Source organism: Tamandua tetradactyla, chromosome 7 (assembly GCF_023851605.1).
Source record: "Tamandua tetradactyla isolate mTamTet1 chromosome 7, mTamTet1.pri, whole genome shotgun sequence".
NCBI lineage: Eukaryota > Metazoa > Chordata > Mammalia > Pilosa > Myrmecophagidae > Tamandua > Tamandua tetradactyla.
In genome coordinates, this window is record NC_135333.1 from 98,430,824 (window position 1) to 98,449,588 (window position 18,765).

At 37.3% G+C, this 18,765-nt stretch overlaps 1 protein-coding gene and 1 long non-coding RNA gene across 13 annotated transcripts in view; one reads left to right on the top strand and one right to left on the bottom strand.

The window, feature by feature from the left end:
* LOC143691680 (sucrase-isomaltase, intestinal-like) overlaps positions 1–8,360 on the bottom strand; it is a 258,152-nt gene extending 249,792 nt beyond the window's left edge. For 3 of the 9 annotated variants that reach the window (XM_077170515.1, XM_077170522.1, XM_077170510.1), the window contains exons 1-2: positions 8,011–8,360; positions 1,560–1,710 (exon numbers count right to left, since the gene is read on the bottom strand). The gene's annotated coding sequence lies outside the window, so the exon portion shown is untranslated. The other 6 variants (XM_077170513.1, XM_077170512.1, XM_077170511.1 and 3 more) reach the window with 6 other exon arrangements.
* Positions 8,058–18,765, top strand: part of LOC143691684 (uncharacterized) — a 212,407-nt gene continuing 201,699 nt past the window's right edge. The window contains exons 1-2 of one of the 4 annotated variants that reach the window (XR_013179649.1): positions 8,058–8,682; positions 14,555–14,632. This is a non-coding gene — a long non-coding RNA (uncharacterized LOC143691684). The remainder of the gene's footprint in view (positions 8,683–14,554; positions 14,633–18,765) is intronic. The other 3 variants (XR_013179652.1, XR_013179650.1, XR_013179651.1) reach the window with 3 other exon arrangements.

The window sequence follows — 18,765 nt, forward strand, 5'->3', positions numbered from 1 at the left end:
TTCTACCAACAGTCTCTTCTAAGTAATCCAGGCCTCTCCTATGAACCGTCTCACAATTCTTCCAGAACCCTCCCCTTATCCATTCATAAAACCATTACAGCACTTTTGGTATTTGCAAATTACAGTAACCCACTTCTCTGGCACCAAAATCTGTTTCTGTTTGCTAAAGTTTGACTCTGAAGAAAGACCAATGGCATCCAGGATTCCACTGTCACATGAGAAGGCACGTGGCTAGCATCTGCTGGTCCCTTGCTCTCAGGTTTAGTCGCTTTTAGCTTCTGATCCAGTGGCTTTCTCTATGAATATCTGTAGTCCTTGCTTATTCCACCAGGGACACTTCTTTGAGTTCTCTATGTCCTGCAGGTCCATTCTTAAGAGTCTCTAGGACATTTCTCATGATAAAAAAGGTTAATTCATCAGGAAGATAAAAGTTATAAACACAGTATGTACTTCATGACAAAGTCCCAAAATATATAATGGAAAAACCAACAGAACTGGAGAGATAAACAGACAATTCAAAATATATATATTTAGACTTCAATACTCTCCTTTCAATAAAAGATAGAACAAGTCAGCAGAAAGTCAACAGGAAAACAGAAGACTTGAACAACATTATATATGAACAGCCCTAACATACATCTATAGAACAATCCTTTGAACAATAGCAGAATACTTCTTAAATTCACATGGTATACTCTCCAGGATAGATCATACACTAGGCCAAAAAACAAGCATCAATAAATTTAAAAGGATTAAAATCATGCAAAGTTTATTTCCTGTCCACAGTGGAATGAATATGTCCTAGATTATGAAATGAGAGACTATATTTTGAAAAATTCTTAAGGAGATGACAGAATATGAAAAGAATAATTTATATTTAGGGTCAGACTCATTTTCATCAGATTCAAAGAATCTTTGACAGTGAACTCTTCAAAGGAACAAAGAGACATCATAACTTCATCTACAGTTTTGGTTTTTTTTGGGCTTTTTTTGCATGGGCAGGCACTAGGAATCGAACCCAGGTCTCCAGCATGGCAGGTGGCATCTACAGTTTTTAAAAAGTATAATTAATTCTTCCTATTTAATAAATTAATATAGTTTGTATTTCAAATATTCTTCTCTCATATAAACACAAACTGCCAAATTTTTTCAGCTCATTCATGAAGTGTACTCTGATGGTTTAAATTAAACTCATTTTTTCAAGATTTTAATACATATCACACATAGAATGTCAAATTTGTATTTTATTTGTGTATGATAAAAAATCTATAATAAAAGACACTTGAAAATTAAATAAGGTGGCTTTAAAATATTTTTTCTGATGGACTATAGTTTTTTAATTGAAAATATGAGGCAATGGTTTTCTATACAAAAGAAGGAGATCAACACAGATGATTTTTGGGGTAACAAAATCTTCTTAGTCTTATATATTTTATGAAATCTCAATTCTCCTGCCCCTAATTCACTTCATCTTATTCAATCCTATTCACTTACCACTCTAAACTATATCCATACAGTTGAACTGGGATGGAGAAAGCCATGATGAGCCAGCAGCTTACCTTAAATTTATGACACCCAAACCTCAAGTAGGTCCTAATGCTGCCTGTCAAACATTTTCTCCATGTCAACCACAGTCTCACTATCCCAGACAATTATTCTATCTTCAAATCTTCAATATATCCTTCTCCAAACTCACAATCATGGGGAAACCTGCAAAAAGAAGAGGAAGTTGCAGCAAAGAAGGCAGAAGAGAACTTCTCTAGCCCTTGCCACCATTTCTAGGCCAACTTTCTGACACAGATACACATTCTAACTTCCTTCCTATTACTATAGATGAACTCTCTCAATTCCAATCTAAAGTATATCCTTCTACTTCTGTACTAATTCATTTCTCTTTCCTAAGCAAGGACATGGCTTCAACAACTCTCCTCTTTTTATCTTTCATCAACTTCCCCCTCTCCCATCTATCAGATTGTTTTCTTTAACAAAGTTTATGCTGTTATATTAATAAGTATTATGAGGATCTAAATATCATTAGTGTTTATGTTTTTAAGAGCTTTCTTAATATAAAGAAAAAAAATGCGTGTTTTTGGAGGAACTTCCAAGCCCAACAGAAGTAATTCTGATGCAATTTAAATATCATCAAAAGTCTGTACATTCACGTCATCATTCATTCACAAAGTATTTATACGCACATATGTAGAAAATTTAGTTTAGCAAAATAAGTCTAACAAAAAATCACATTTCACCAACCTACAATTTATGAGGGGAAAAAAGAATGTACACAGCTGAAAACAAGAAAGCTTCACAAATGGAAAATGAAATATATTTTGAAACTAAATCTTGCATAAAAGCAAACATAAGCTTCTCTGTCTCACCATAGCCAGGTAACTCCATTGTGCCCCTTGGTACCTCACATTTACTTGCAGTATCATTCATTATTGTCCAATCCCTTGTTGAGCTATTACCATAACCAGGCTCTGAACCAGGCTATTTGTTATCTCATTAATGAATCCTTCGTTCAAAAAATTATTTATTTAATGTCTCCTATGCTCTAAATTTGATTATACAGGAATGAAAAAGTAAGCAAAGTCTCTTCCAGCATGCATCATATGTCCCAGCAGAAACCATAATGCCAACTGTTTCCTTTACTACTGCTAAAATAGATACCAGACATTGGGTATAGCTTAACAACAGGAATTTTTTGGGTCACACTTTCAGAGGTTAGAAGATTTGCTTCCTTCTGGGGTCAGTATCTTCTAACTGGCAGACCATCTTTGGGTTTCCTTGGCTTTTCAGTCACATGGGCAATGCACATGGCAGTGTCTTCTCCTTTCTCTCTTCCAAGATCCATTAACTTCTAGCATTTGGCTGCTCTCCACGGCTTCTCCTTCCATGTTCAATTTGCTTGGCTTATAAGGACTTCAACTATATAGGATTAAGACCCACTCCTCATTCAGCTGGGGCCCACCTTAACTAAAGACATCTTCAAAAGTCCTATTTGCAAATGAGTTCACACCCCCAGCACCAAGGGGTTGGGATCCAAACATATCTTTTATGAGGGATATGACTCAATCCACAACCAACCAATAAATAAATAAATAAGGTAAATGGCAGATAGTAAGTCCTAAGCAGCTTATAGATGGCTTCTTCAGAGTAGATAGATAGTGAGGATAACATCTCTTTGAGATGACATTTAAGCTAAAACCTGAAATTCAGTGAGGGATAATTGTTGGACTACATGTTACAGATGGTGAAACTGAGGCTTAAGTAACAGACCTAGTAAGAAATAGAGCTAGGTTCTTGAGTATTACTGATGGCACATTAAACCTGGAAGCAGCATTATTTGCAACTGAAAAACTATTTCTTACCAAGGTGAGGATGAGCCTAATCTTCAGTTATTCCCAGGGGATATGAAGCCAATATTTGCATTCCATCCTTCTGCCTATTTTTTGAGTATGTAATATGTGTCTCAACAAATGATAGATAACATCATTTGAAAATATACATGTGTATTTATACACATACACGTATATGTATCTATACAGTTACATAAATAGATGACTATTGTAATAAGGATTATAAAACTTTAGGGTTTGTGTGAATCAGCTGATGGGCTAGTTGTAAGTATAGATTACAAGCCCCAAAATAAAAGATTCAGATTCAGCATGGGTGAAGAAGAAAGGGCACGGTTCAGAAAATGCATTTTAAACAAACATCCAAGATTATTCTGTTGCAATAGTAAACAGCCCACATCTTGAGAACTCTCCATTGGTTATGGCCTATTTCAGTGGTTTTAACACTTTATACAGCATCAGAATCACAGAGAAATATTAATACCTTTGTAGAATTCCCAGAATTTTTATTCTGTAGGAACAGAGTGGGGCTTGGGAATTTACATTTCTAACAAATTTCTAATAATTTGCAGCTGGTCCAAGGACCACACTTTGCAAACCTCCAGCCTATTCAACAGAAATTTTTCTCAAATACTGATAGTAATAGTGTATCGCTTCATGGTATTCCTTATAATTTCCTCAAAAAGATGCTTGTAGCAAATAAAGAATAAACATCACATTGTCACACAATTAAAAAAAATAAAATATCTTGAAATACCATGGCCTACATTATAGCCTGAGGATTTACTGACCTTGATGGTTGGTTGAGGGAAATTGGGATGGGGGCCTATAAAAAAAGAGTGATTAAATGTGAGCAGGTAGGAAATATTACTGAATATTGGGGTAATGCACCTGTTAGTCACGTAATTGATTGGTATCCTTCAGACCCTACTTCAGCTGGCCTGTTTTCTGCCTTAAGAAATGTCTGAAAAAAATCTCTCCAATTCCATTCTACCACATTTCACTAACAATAGCTGAGTTCTGTTTAACAACAGCTGAGCTCTAAGTCAGCCTACTGATTTTATTGATCTGATTCAGGGAGGCAACTTCATTTTAAAACTTTTGTTGACACAAACTACCTTGAATTTTTCAAATTATTTGAGAGCCAATATGCATGTTATAGAAAAGAAAGCCATATACAGGACTTATTTTAGCATCCTGAAATCCATTTCCCTCTGATTATTTTTTTATTCTACTTCACCATTTTAATGTTCAATCTACACTATACTATTGTGAATGTATGACTTAAAATTTTTCTCCTTTGTGTATATATGTCTCACAAATCAATCAAAAGGTCTTCCAAAGCAGGAATCTCCTCTAGTTAGCTTCTATCTCCTCACAGCATTACCTTATTACCATAAAGAATACTGAGGGAAAATATTGAGAAAGAAATACTAAAAGTCAGGTTCCTAGGAGAATATTGATAAACACTTTTGCTCAGGGTGAGCCATTTACTACATTTATCTTCTGTATCAGGAAATAATGCAGATTGTATAAGGATTAACAATTTGACTTTTACAAAATCTATAAATAACCATGCAGGTAATTATGGATTTGATGAAAAATTACTATTGATTGGACAGAGATTATAGCTATTAAGAAATGAACAGAGCAAAAAGGTTTACAAAAAAAAATAAATAATTGTTGGAGCAGAGAGAAGAGGCAGAACCTGTGTCTGCACTATACCTCCAAGAAAAAGCTCTGACCAGACTCCTCACGGCCACTGGAGCACACTATACTTTCAGCCACCTCTCAGCTTAGGCCATCTTCCCCCTTGCTTGGATCAACTTCTACCATATAAATCCTTCCAGTTGTCCTGGTGTTCAAGTCCCTGCCTTTTTTGGCATGTTCTCAAAGCACAGGAAACCATCATAATCTCTTCCTTCCTTGCCCCTATTTCATTGACTTAATCACATACTAATATATGCCATTTAATGGATTTCAGCACACCTCTCAGCTATATTTGGTTTCTGAAAAAAGATCTCTAGCTGCATCTTCCACAACGTGCAATGTATGAGTGTCATTCCAGTGCTCAGTGAGTAAATACATACTTTTAACCATTTACCAGGAAAATGCTTTAGACTGAAGATTAAATTGTCAATTATTTTCAGATTCCAAAAATGAAGGTGAGAAAATCACATAACTTTAAAAAATAATAATCTTTATTTTAGAGCATTTTTTAACTTACAGAAGTTCCCATATACCTCCCACACACACACACACACACACATAGCTTCTTCTATTAACATCTTGTATTAGTGCGGTATTTTTGTTACATTTGATCAATCAATATAGATACATTATTAGTAACTGTCTCGGTTTTCTAAGGCTGCCAGAAGGCACTATACCACAAATGGATTAACCTTTACAAAGAGGGTTTATTAGATTACAAATTTATAGTTCAAAGGCCATAAAAATGTCCAAATTAAGGCATCAACAGAGGATACACCTTCACTCAAGAAAGGCCTATCGCTTGGGGTTTCTTTGTCACATGGGAAGGTACATGGTGACATCTCTCCTGGGTTGGTTTCCAAAATGGCTCTCTCAGTTCCTGTGGGTCCTTCTGGGTATTCCTGGGATGTTTTTTCCTCTCTTAGCATCTTAGCTTCTCCAGGGCAAACTCCAGATATCATCACTTAGCATCTCTGTGGGCATTTTCTGCCTCCAAGCATCTGTGTTTTCTCCACTTGGTTTCATCTCTCTGCTCTTTCTGTATTGGCTTTGAGCTCTCACAATGTTTTCTGCCTTTTCTTCTCTTTATAGATGACTTCAGTAAAAGGATTAAGGCCCACCTTGAATTTTATCACTGACTAATATTCCATTGCACGATTATACCGAGATTATGCATTCACTTAATGAGGGGCATATTGGTTGCTCCCCACTTGCAGCAATTGTAAATAAACCTGTTATAAACGTTTGTGTGCAGATTTTTGCATGGACATAAGTTTTCAACTCATTTAAGTAAATAAGGAGGAGAACGTTGATGGATTATATTGTAAGTCTATGTTTAGGTTTGTGAGAAATTGTCAAACTGTCTTCCAAAGTGTCAGTATCATTCTGAGTATTTGCTATGGAATGAGATATGGTACACTGTGAAAACACAGGCTCAGGAACAACAGAAACTTTCAACAAATGGCCTCTATATTATTTACACAGCACAAAAAAATCCAAAAGAACACAGGAAGAGATCCCATGTGGCCAGTCTCCTCCGAAGGTCAATGGCTCAGGTCAGGGCCCATTGATGGCAGCTCTGTATGCCCCACTTTGCCTGGAAAAGGAGCTACAAATCTGGGCTGCCTGAAGTCAGGGTATTTATACAACCTAGGGGGAGAGGATCTGGATAAGCAGCTTTGGCTACTTGTGCCCAGTAGAGTTTACACTAGTACTAATATTCCCCAACCCCCAGAAATGAAACATCTGCACACAATAGAAAAGGAAGGGGTAGGGTGGGCGACTGCTGGGAGCCAGCTGCTGTGTCTGTGACTTCCTCAGAAACCTCCTGTTGTTTCACATCCCCAGCAGGTGATGTGTCAATTTTTTTTTACTTTAGCCATTCTAATAGATGTTTAGAGGTTTGTCTTGCTGTTGCTTGAATTTGCTATTCCCTAATGATAAAGATGTTGAGCATCTTTCCATATGCTCATTTGCCATCTGCCCATCTTCTTTCTGAAATTCTGTTCAGCTCTTTTAACCACTTTTTAAATTGGGTTGTGCCTTATTGTTGAGTTTTAAGAATTCTTTGATTATTTGGGGAACAAGTTCTTTATCAGACGTGTTTTGCAAATATTGTCTCCCAGTCTGTGGCTCGTTTTTTTCATTAGTTAGTCACATAACTTTTTTTTTGGTGGTGGTGGTGGGGGGTGCATGGTCCGGGAATAGAACCCGGGTCTCCTACATGGAAGACGCATAACTTTTAAAAGCATCAGATGTGAGATAACTCAAAGAGGATCTAAAAAGCCAGAAAGGGAGATTGAGCAGCGGGTTCCTGGAGTTGGGTTATACTTCCTGGAACTTTCCCCGCTTCCAGAAACTGACCACTCACGCAATATCTTTCTCGCCTTTGCCCCGGAGTAATCGAGAGACGGCAGCTGCTGGGGTCCCCACCAGCCTTATTGTTATTCTGGGCATAAAGTCTATCCTCTCCCCCAATGGGACTCTGCAATGGAGTGGGGACGTCCCTCTTTCGGCCTGCCATGCACATGCGGGAAGGTAGGAAGGACAGATGACAAGGGTGCAGAAGGCTCCCACGCGTGCCGCGCTGCCCCATGTCCCAACTCCCGCGCGCTTAGACCTGGAGAACCGACGGGCCTGGGCGTCCCGGGCAGGGAGCCAGGGGCCCGAGTCAGTCCCCGCAGAGGGCGGGCCTGAACCCGGGTGGACTCTCCGGGAGTCCCACACCCGCTCTGCGCACTTTCGTCGGGTTTCCTCGCCTGCCCCCACACCTCCAACCCGCGACTCCCTCTTTTCAAATAAGAGTGGAAGCAAAAGGCACCGACCTTCTATCCCACCCCACCTCCACTGCCCAGCCACCGTAGGAACTCTACCTGCCCAGTTCCCACCTCCGCTTCCACCTTCCCCCCCACCTCCAGCCCAGGAAGGCCCCAGTGGGACCCACCGGAAGTGCCGGACGGGCGGGGCCTTCACTTGCCTCGTGGCCACGAGGTCAGAGTCTGCAACTTAAAAACGACCCGACCAGGCCAGCGCAGATAGAAGAGATTCCAGCTACCCCTCTAATGTCCCCTAGCCGCGTTTCTGTGTGCGTCCTAAGTGCCTGGAACCTTGGCCTCTAACCGAGAAGCAGCACACTCTATTAGAGTCACGAACAGGACCCAGCGCCGAAAGGGTAGGGCGAAACCGAACGGGAAGTTGCCAGAGTCCAGTCTAGGAGGTCGGAGCCGGGCTCGTACAACGCAGGTACTGCGTCAGCTCCATCCTGAGAAAAGCGCACCCTTCCGGCCGTCTCGCGCGCCCTTTAACCTCTCGGCCGCCCGGCGTCGGCGAGTCCCCGAAGGCCGCGGGCGCGGTTTCCGGAGGGCGATGGAGAGCAGGCAGCTTAACTGGTATCCATTAAGTCTAACCATCGTGGTAACTGCCACCTGCCACTCCGTACAGGAGGAGCTCTTTCATTTCTCTCCATTTCCCCCAATTTAGTTTTTCTTTCTTTTTTTGCTTTGTTTTCCTTTTGCTTGTTGGAAGCCGTGTGTTTTAGGGCTGACGTACAAGGTTTAAAAGACAAATTGAATAGGTTCCAATCCAGTTTTATAGACTTAACTCTACTGCTGCTTGGGTATGAGACGTTGGGAGTGTTATCTCCATTCAGTGTGTCTAATTTTCCTCATCTATAAAGCAGGATAACAACAGTACTTATGAAGTTGTTTATGAAAATTTTGTGAGATGCCACAGGCAATTTTCTGACACATAGTGAATACGCAGTACTCTCTCCTTGTCAGAAAACCACGATTGAAACAGCTTTAAAATGACGTTTTCTATTCTGCCGAATTATCAGGGATGGGAGGGAAACTCACAGCTCCTCTTAGAAGTTTAACGCAGTGTTGGGAGTATGGGCTTTAAGAGTGAGCAGCTTCACCTGTTGAAGGATGTGTGCCCTTGCTCACTCCTTCATTTGTAAAATGTGATAATGACAGTTGTTAATGAGGACTAAATGAGACTAATATTTCTAGCTAATTTAGAATACCTACTATTGAATGTATAGACATTTAAAAAATGTAAAACTTACCTTTAACCTGAACTTTTGTAATTCAAATTATATTCAAATCTCTCAGAAAAAAACTTCCTTACTACGGTTTTCAAGCACATTTGCATTTTGCTCTAAACATTTTCAAGTTGTTTTCTTTCAACAAGCAATTACAGGGACTTAATCATCAGTTACTGAACTTTTCAGTAAATGCAATAATTTTGAAAAAAGTATTGAATAGCAGATTATACTATTGAAATCTAAGATTTTATCAACACTTAATTATTTTTCATATATTATTAAAATAACATGTCTTTGAGGAATCTATTTAATATACAATGAGCCTATTCAAATTCTTTTAGGAAGAATATCTTCTTTCTTGTTCAATTTTATTTCAATCCATGGGAGTTAAACATTTATTCTGAAATATTTAAGGCAGATGGAAGAATATAAAAATATATAACAGATATCTCTACCCAGCACACAGTTTAATAAAGTAACATCATCAAACCCGTTTAGTCTTCCTGAATGAACTCTTAGCACTCACTCCCACCATCAGCAGGAAAACATAACTTTGAATTTGTTGTCTACCATTCTTAAGCACCTGTATATACATTTTCTATGTATAGGTATGGGTCCCACTGCATAAATTTTATTTTTAACTTCCTGTAATGGGGTAATTCTTTTACAGTCCTCCACGACTTGCTTTTCCTCCCTTGAAATTATATTTTTGAAACTCACCTATGTTAATGAAGTATCTATAATTCATCTACTTTTACCACTGTAATATAGCATTCCATGAAATTAATATATAACACTTTGTTATCCATTCTCCAACTGTGGATGTTTCCGGTATTTTGTTTTTCAAAAAAAAAGGCTTCTATGAACATTTTTGTGTTTGTCTTTCCGGGGACATTTGCAAATGTTTCTGAGAGTATATCCCTAAGACTGGAATTATTGGTTGTAAAATATGCTATTTTTCTAAACTTAAAAATTGTATTACCCAAACGGAAATTATCATGTATTCATTCAACAGATGTTTAATGAGCATCTACTATATGCCAGGCATCATGCTTGGCATGGGAGATAGAGCAGCCAACAGGCATTAATTCTATTCTTACACTATTGTAGCATATTAGAAGACGTTTACACATCTGGAAATGTTTTGTGGTAATTGATGTCTAAGATCTTATTTAATTCTGAAATTGTATTAATCTGTGATATCAGAGGTGATCTTATTAACCAAAATGGACTTTAAGCCTAAACATGTATTTTTATTTTCCTTTCCTTCAGGAGCACTTGGTTAGTAAAATGGACCAGCAAATGAGTCAGTGATATAGAATTTAATAAGACAAAGTAATGAAGGAATACTAAATTCTTACTCTCCAAAAAGGGCAAGAGAAGAGACAGAAAAGAATATGCATTTGGGTATAAGCAAACAATTGGTTCAAGAAAAATAAACCCCACTGAAATATAGGTAACAAGAATTTAAACAGAAAGAAACAATATGGGATGTACCAAAAACGATTGCAAAAAAGAAAAATAAACAAACAGCCTGGTTTTAAAAAATAAAATAAACAGGCACTGAAAAACTGACACTTGAAAAATTATACCAGAAAGCATGTGAAATTATAAAGAAATACTTTTCCATAAATCAGAGAAGTTATTAAAAACAGAACTTATATGTGAACTGAGAAATCAAAGAAATGCTACAGGAGCTGAAAGGTAGGTGTAGGGCACAGTAATATCAGGAACTCTTCTCACAGTGGCAAGAGCAGCACTTGAGCAAGGCAGGAAAAGTACCCCTTTTTGTGAGGTTTCACAAAAAAAGGAAGGAAATTGGAAGGGAAGATGTTTCTCTCCTACCCCCCCCCCCCATCCCCATCCCTACTCTTTCTTCCTGCCTGGTACATAACGTTGAGTAATGTATTACTGTGTGCCAAGCAATGTGCTATGGGCTGTGGATACAGAAGTAAATAAGACTTTAGAGCATACCTGCCCTATTAGCTTACATTCTAGTGGAGTAAACAACTAGATAGGAAGTTACTCATAAATGCCTAAGTAAGTCAGTATCAAAATTTCATAAAACAGAATAAACAATGTTAAGTGATAGTAATTGAAGGAAGCAGGCACATGAGAGAGAGGGTGATCAGGGAAGGCCTCTCTGGGAAACATGAGCTGACATATGAGCTAGAAGAACAGATCAACCAAGCAAAGAACTAAGGAAAGCATTCCAAGCTAAGATAGATGAATTTGAGCAAGTGGTGGGCAGAAGGGCCTTGACATGTTTGAGAAGCAAAAAAGACATCATTGTGGGAGTCAAGGGAGGAGTTTGTTTTTTAAGATGGGTGATACTGTAGGATGTTTCTGTGCTGATGAAAATTAATCACTATAGAGTTGATGGAGGAACTAGAGGAGGTAACAGACAGAAACCTTTGAAGAAGAAAGAAAAGATAGGATCCAGAGCACAAGTAGAGTGATTTCATTTTAGTAGAAATAGGGGCCTGTGCTGGTTTGAAAGAATGTATGTCCCCTAGAAAAGCCACGTTTTAACCTTAGTTCAAGAAGGCCGATGAAGTTCAGGGTCTCTCTCTCAAGTGAGAAGGCACATGACGAACAGAGTCATGGTTTCTCTCTCAGCTGAAAGGGCACATGGCGAGCAAGGCATCATCTGCTAGCTTGCTCTCCTGGCTTCCTGTTTCATGAAGCTCCCCGGGAGGCATTTTCCTTTTCCATCTCCAAATGTCACTGGCTAGTGGACTCTCTGCTTCTCTTGACTATGTCATTCTTCTCTGGCTGTCTCTGAATCTCTTTCTCCAAAATGTTTCCTGTTTTATAGGACTTCAGAAACTAATCAAGACCCACCCAAATGGGTGGAGACACATCTCCCCTAATCCAGTTTAACAACCCCTCTTGATTAAATCACATCTCTAGGGAGATGATCTGATTACAGTTTCAAGCATACACTATTGAATAGGGATTATTCTACCTTTATGAAATGAGATTTTGATCAAAACATGGCTTTTCTAGGGTACAAACGTCCTCTAAACCAGCACAGTATCCTAAAATAATGATCTATAATGCTAAAGTCTAGATATCTAACTTCTTCCCAAACAGTGAGCTTTAAATTCCAGGAAGAATTCACTTGAATATTTTCCCATACAAGAATCCCATCTTGCATGCTTCCTTGACCTGTGCAGGACCACTGCACTGTGACAGTAGTACATGTAAAAAATATATATATGAATTGTTCTTAACCTTCTCCTTAGTGCAAGATGAACACAGGATGTCCTGCTTATTGTGCCTTATTTAATTGCTGTCAATTAATGATTAAAACATATTTTCTTTCTAACACAGTTATTACTCTCTGTATTGAAAAGCATATAAGTTTGGCTGGGTAGAGCTTGCAATAGAAAATATGAATTGGAAACACACCTAACTAACCATTACATTCCATAATATGCCACAGAGCCTCTACTGATTTTGTGCTCTTGACAGTGAGAATTCAGAAAGACAGGCAGATTGACATAAGCTTAATGTTTAAATGAAAAAGAATGTTTTTCCCTCCAGGAATATATGTTTCCATAGTAACATACAGTAATTAGTGAAATATTCTAAGTAGCTGCAAATTAATACTATCCCATTGAATTTCCTGTGAGATGGTGATTTGGGAAGTCATTATCAGGAGACCACTGTCAATAAAGCTAAATGCTGAATGTTAATTTTCTTAAAAAGTATGAATTTTTTTTCTTTTTTTTTTTTGCAGCTTAACGTTTAAGAACAGGAGTAGATAACTTTTAAACACTTGCATTGTTCTAAATTTCATTAATATAATGTAACAACTTATCTTAGGACATGAAGCCATCAGTCATGCCTTGTTCTTTTCTCCATTTAAAATAATTAGAACTTTTTGGAGAATTTTGACTTCAAGTCCAGACACTGTGCTAAAATATGTTATTGGCAAAAATGCTAGAAAAACCTAACAATAGTATGACAAGAAAAATTTGTAAAAAAGTCTCTTAATAGGAAAGTCCATCTACAATAAAAATAAGCCCTCAGCAATAAAGAGTTCTGGACTATTTTCAATAAACAAAAATCATCCAATAATTAGAGAGCATTTTGCTGCAAAATACTCAAAACATGTCTTGAAGAATAATAATAATGATAATAATAATATGTCTCCTGTTGGTTCTGTTTCTCTCGAAAACCTTGACTGATGACTAGTATAGTTATGAAGTTGGTTCTCTAAGAGCTATGATTCCTTATAATTATATTACTTTACTATATTTATTTTAGAATATTGTAGTCACTCTGGTTAGTACGTAGCCAAGGTACAGTCTTCATTGTTCTTTGAACTTAATCAAGTGACCAATCTCTCTTATAATGATGTTGCCTTCCCAAGAGCAGATGCTAAATTCATAAAAATGAAATTGTTGAGGTATTTGATATTACAGCAATATGGGCCAGCTCAGTGGCTGAACATGATGTGCTTAGTTGGTGAAGGAAAGTGAAATAATTGAAGGCCAAAAGAGCTAACAAATGGATTCTTCAAAATGTAAAATCAAACAAAATGTTGATGCCTTAAGAGAAACTTAGAGGAAGAGGAGAATTTTCCCTTTTAGCTTTCACTCATATATCCATAAGGCACTTTTGTCTGTCAAATCTGTAATTATTAAAACAAAATGCCATCATGGAAGACTCTCTGCTGAAATGGGTCTGTTAGACCTCTAAGTTTTGATCCTCACTCTCATAATCTCCTCGTAGAAAGATGGTTCCCTTTTAACTGTGAACTAATCATGACATAGCCCTGTGCTTTTTCTCCTATAGCACAGATGAGACAAGGCTGGAATATTTAAATGAGGTTTTTATTTACAGGCTCAGGAATAACGAAAGGGAAATATACACATAACTAGAAGAACCTAGCTTAAAAGTGTATTTTTTTATTTGCAGTTCATTTTGAGAATGCTTCCTTTCCTAGCTCCCAACCTTCCACATGGCAGAAGTCCATCCTTTTTTTGGGAAGGAAGGGAGGAAAAAGGAAAGTCCTTTCTTTTGATCCCTCAGAAATAAACAGGTTCATATAGAAAATCAATATGTATTGTCAGTAATATTTACAGCAGTCTTAGATCCCTCTCTATAGTAAAATAAAAATAATTGTGTTCTTTACAAAAACATGAGGGGAGGATAAAATCAATGAACTTATCCTTCAGGTATAGAAAATAACATGAGATGATTGTATGTGCAGGAATTTCTAAGAAAATGTTTCATAAAGACCTGTCATGAAGCATTTTACAATTTTCACTTGCATAAATGTAATCAATACATGACTCCATATATTTCTGTATAGGGACCTCTCATTGGGAATGGTCTCTGTGTACATACAGAAAAGCTTCCTTTGTGAATTTTCCAGTTATAATTATTTAATCAGACATGGGTTTTGAGGTTTTCTTGTGTTTCTTTATAGGGACCCCAAGGAGAGGGCGCTATAAAAAGTTGTCATCAGCAGTAAACTTCAGCTTTGCAACTAAAAACTTTCATTAACGTGAGTAATATTTTCAAAGTTTTCCTGAATGAGCATCATCCTCTAAAGCTTTTTTTTTGCCTGAAAGTTAAAAAGTTGTAAATCTAGTGAAAAAACAATATATATATATACGTTAATTAAATATTTGTAATATTCAAGACATGTTGACTTTGGAAAAGAAACTGAATTTACCCAAAGAGGAAAAACTTGAAGATACTCATCTTTGGTGTGGATAACATTTTGAACTAAACAGTTGTTTCAAAACTGTCATCATTCCGTTTCCTGAAAGTTGTTGCTAGGGATAATAGATAGAAATGCAATTCTAATTTTAGACATTCTAACTTATTTATTAAATTACTATACATAGAGGATGCAAGGGTAGTTCAGTGGTAGAATTCTCACCTGCCATGTGGGAGACCCAGGTTTGATTCCCAGTCCATGCACTTCCCATAAAACGAACAAATAAACCAAAATTCAACAAATAGTGTTGCAATAATGGGATACTAAATGGAAAAATAATGAAATGTGATCCCGCCATAGAGCATTCAAAAAAATTATATAAGCTGTTATGAAAGTAATCTTATTTATTTTATATATTTATTTGATATACTTTTCATTAATTTCAGTGTGTTGAAAATAAGATATGTTGGTATCTTTTTCAGTGCCTTAAAGTATTTTGAAAGCAATCTTGCTAAGAAAACTCTTCTTAAGAATGAAATACTATTCATTAAAAAGACTTGTGAAATAATTTATGCATTTGTTATAAAGTGGTTATATATGGATATAGTTGTCATTTTTATTTGACAAAATCATTCATTTTGAGAATCAACTGACATTTATTAGGTGCGTTCTGTGTGCCAGGTACTTTAACCAATGTTTCTTTCATTGAATACTCAGAAATGTACAAATTTGCTTTTTTTCTTTGGGGTGCATAGTCTGGAAATCGAACCCGGGTCTCCCACATGAAAGGCGAACATTCTACCACTCAACCACCCGTGCACCCCAAATTTGCTATTTTTAATATTAGATCAGTGGTTGTGTTTATTTTTAAAACCATACTTGGTGTCTGGAGTTGAACTAGCATGAAGACTCCTTGGTTAGGTGTATTCCTTTGTTCTCCCCATAAGTACAAACCATTTAATTAAAAAATGTTCACTCTACTAAATCTTCAAATAGAAGTAGTTTATCCAATAGCAGCTAAAAGGAAAAATGCCATGGCCTGGGAGACAAGAAACATGACACCACAGTTAGAGGAGTGATTTAACTGCATATGCTTTAGTGAAACAACCAAAACCCTCATGGTGGTTAAATGGAAGAGCACTAACGTGGCTATGTCTTTTGGCTTTCATTTTATAGGTTACAGTTCCTTTCAGGAACCCATTTTGGGAGGTTAGCTATGAACATTTCTCCCATCGCCCCCAGATCAACCCTAAAAACCCTGTTCTATTGAATTTGAGAATCATTATCAACTATAAATTTGATAATGAAGGTTATAAAGATAGAAAGCTATCTAGTACTCACCCAGCATATTATAGTATATATGCCAAAACAGTTTCTTACCTTGTTTTTCTGGATGAAAACATTAAAGAAAATGAAAAAAAAAAAAAAAGTAGGTTATGGCAATACCCAGTCCATGGGAAGGATCACAGGGTGGGTTCCTGTACCAGATTCTATAACTCTTAAAATCGGGAGAAGCCCCACCCCCACCCCCACCCCCACCACCGGAGGCCCTCTGGCACACACAAAAATACATTTAGGAGTAACCTCTATGTATATGACTTTGTCTTCAAGGAAGACATTTTTGGTATGAAATGTTTCTCAATTGTGCCTAGGCACACATTGACAGCAACATATGTGATGGATAAAATAACTTTGGCCTACCAGACCAAAAATAGCCTTAAGGGTAATAGGATCAAGCCAAGGAATATTAGAACAAACAGAATTTGCCTATAACTAAGAGAGACACTCAGAGGCCAGAAAGTTTTGATGGGATTATCAATGTGGGTGTGGCCTTTTGATTAAATGGAGATGTGACCATCTTGATTAATTTACTGGAGTCCTTTAAAAGAGGAAACATTTGGATAAAGCTTCAGAGCCGATAGAGCAGAGCTGATGTAGACATCTGGATTTTGAGACAGAAATAATCTGGCTGCTAAGCAAAGACAAACAAATAACAAGAACCTGAAAAGAAGATATCTCTGGCCCCAGCAGATGCTAAGCTAAGAGATGATACCCTAAGTTTTGTCCCAGAGCAGCTAAGTGATGCCCACAGATGCTTAAAGAGGAACTCGCTGGCATCAGAAGCTGGAAGCGACAGAATCAGGAACAAGGACCGGCAGATACCAGCCACATGCCTTCCCTGCTGACAGGGGTGTTCTGGACATCATCAGCCTTTCTTGAGTGAAGATAACCTCTTGCTAGGGTTTAGTTTGGACATTTTCTCAGTCTTAGAATATAGACTTGTAACTTATTAAATTCCATTTATAATAGTCATTCCATTTCTGGTATATTGCATTCGGCAGCTTAACAAACTAATACGATACCCAAAATAATTGTGTAAAAGTACAAACTAGTCACAATTCCCACTTTCAAAACTTACTACAATGACCAAATAACCAAGAGAGTACTGGTATAAGGATAGACATATAAATCAATGGAGTATAGTTAAGAATACAGAAATACACTGTCACGTTTATGACTGATTAGTTTGACAAGTGTGCCATGAAAATTTAATAAGGAAAAAAATAGTTTTTAAAACAAATAGAGCTGGAACAATTGAAGGGCTACATGAAAAAGAATGAAGTTGGACCCTTCTTCATACCATACACAAATTAACTCAAAATGGGCCATAGACCTAAATGTAAGAATTAAAACTATGAAAGTCATATAGGAAAGCACAGTGTTCTAGTTTACAGTCTGCCAGAATGTGATATATCAGAAATGGAATGGCTTTTATTTTTATTTATTTATTTATTTTTACATGGGCAGGCACTGGGAATTGAACCCGGGTTCTCGGACACTGCAGGGCCTGCTGAGCCACCGTAGCCTGCCCTGGAATGGCTTTTAAAAGGGGGAATTTATTAAGTTGCTAGTTTACAGTATGGACTGTGAAAATATCCAAATTATAGCAAAGCCATAGAAATGTCGATATTAAGGCACCATCAAGAGGTTACCTTCACTCACTAAAGGCCGATGAAGTTCAGGGTTTCTCTCTCAACTGGAAAGGCACATGGCGAACATGGCAATGTCTGCTAGCTTTCTCTCCAGGCTTCTTGTTTCATGAAGCTCCCCTGGAGGCATTTTTCTTGTTCATCTCCAAAGGTCTCCGGCTGTGTGGGGTCTGTAGTTCCTATGGCTCTCTCACATTCTCAATCTCTCCAAAATACATCTCCATGAGATAATCTAATCAAGCTCTGACCATACAGCATTGAATAGGGTTTAAAAGAAAACTGCTGCTCCCACAAGACTGGATCAGGATTAAAACATGACTTTTCTAGGGTACATAATCTTTTCAAACCAGCACACATAGGATGACTTTTTATGACCTTGGGTTAGGCAACAGATTCTCAGCTATGCAAAGCACAAGTGACAAAAGAAAAAAATAAAAATGGATTAGACAATATCAAAATTAAAAATTTTTTTGATTGTCAAATGATACCATCAAGAAAGTTAAAAGACAATTCACAGAAAGGAAGAAAATATTTGGAAAATATGTAACTGATAAGAGTATTGTTTCTAGAACATATAAAAAACTCTTACTACTTACAACTGGTATTAGTTAGGGTTGACTCATGATGGCAAGTCTGAATTCTGTAGGGCAGGTGGGTAGTTGGCAACCTTGCTGAAGGTTTCAATGAATACCCCAGGAGATGATGGCTGGCTGAAGTAGAGATAGCATATCTTCTTTTTGAATGCTTAAATAATCAGTTCTCCCTTTAAGGCCTTCAGATGATTGGATGAGACTTCTCTCATTGCTAAAAATAATGTCCTTCTCTGATTGTAGATGTAATCGGCCATAGATGCAATCAGCTGACTAGTGATTTAAATTCACAAAATTTTCTCACAGTAACAATCAGGCCAGTGCTTGCCTGACTAAATAACTGGACACCATGACCTAACCTATACATTTCGTATAAATAGAATTTTATAATATA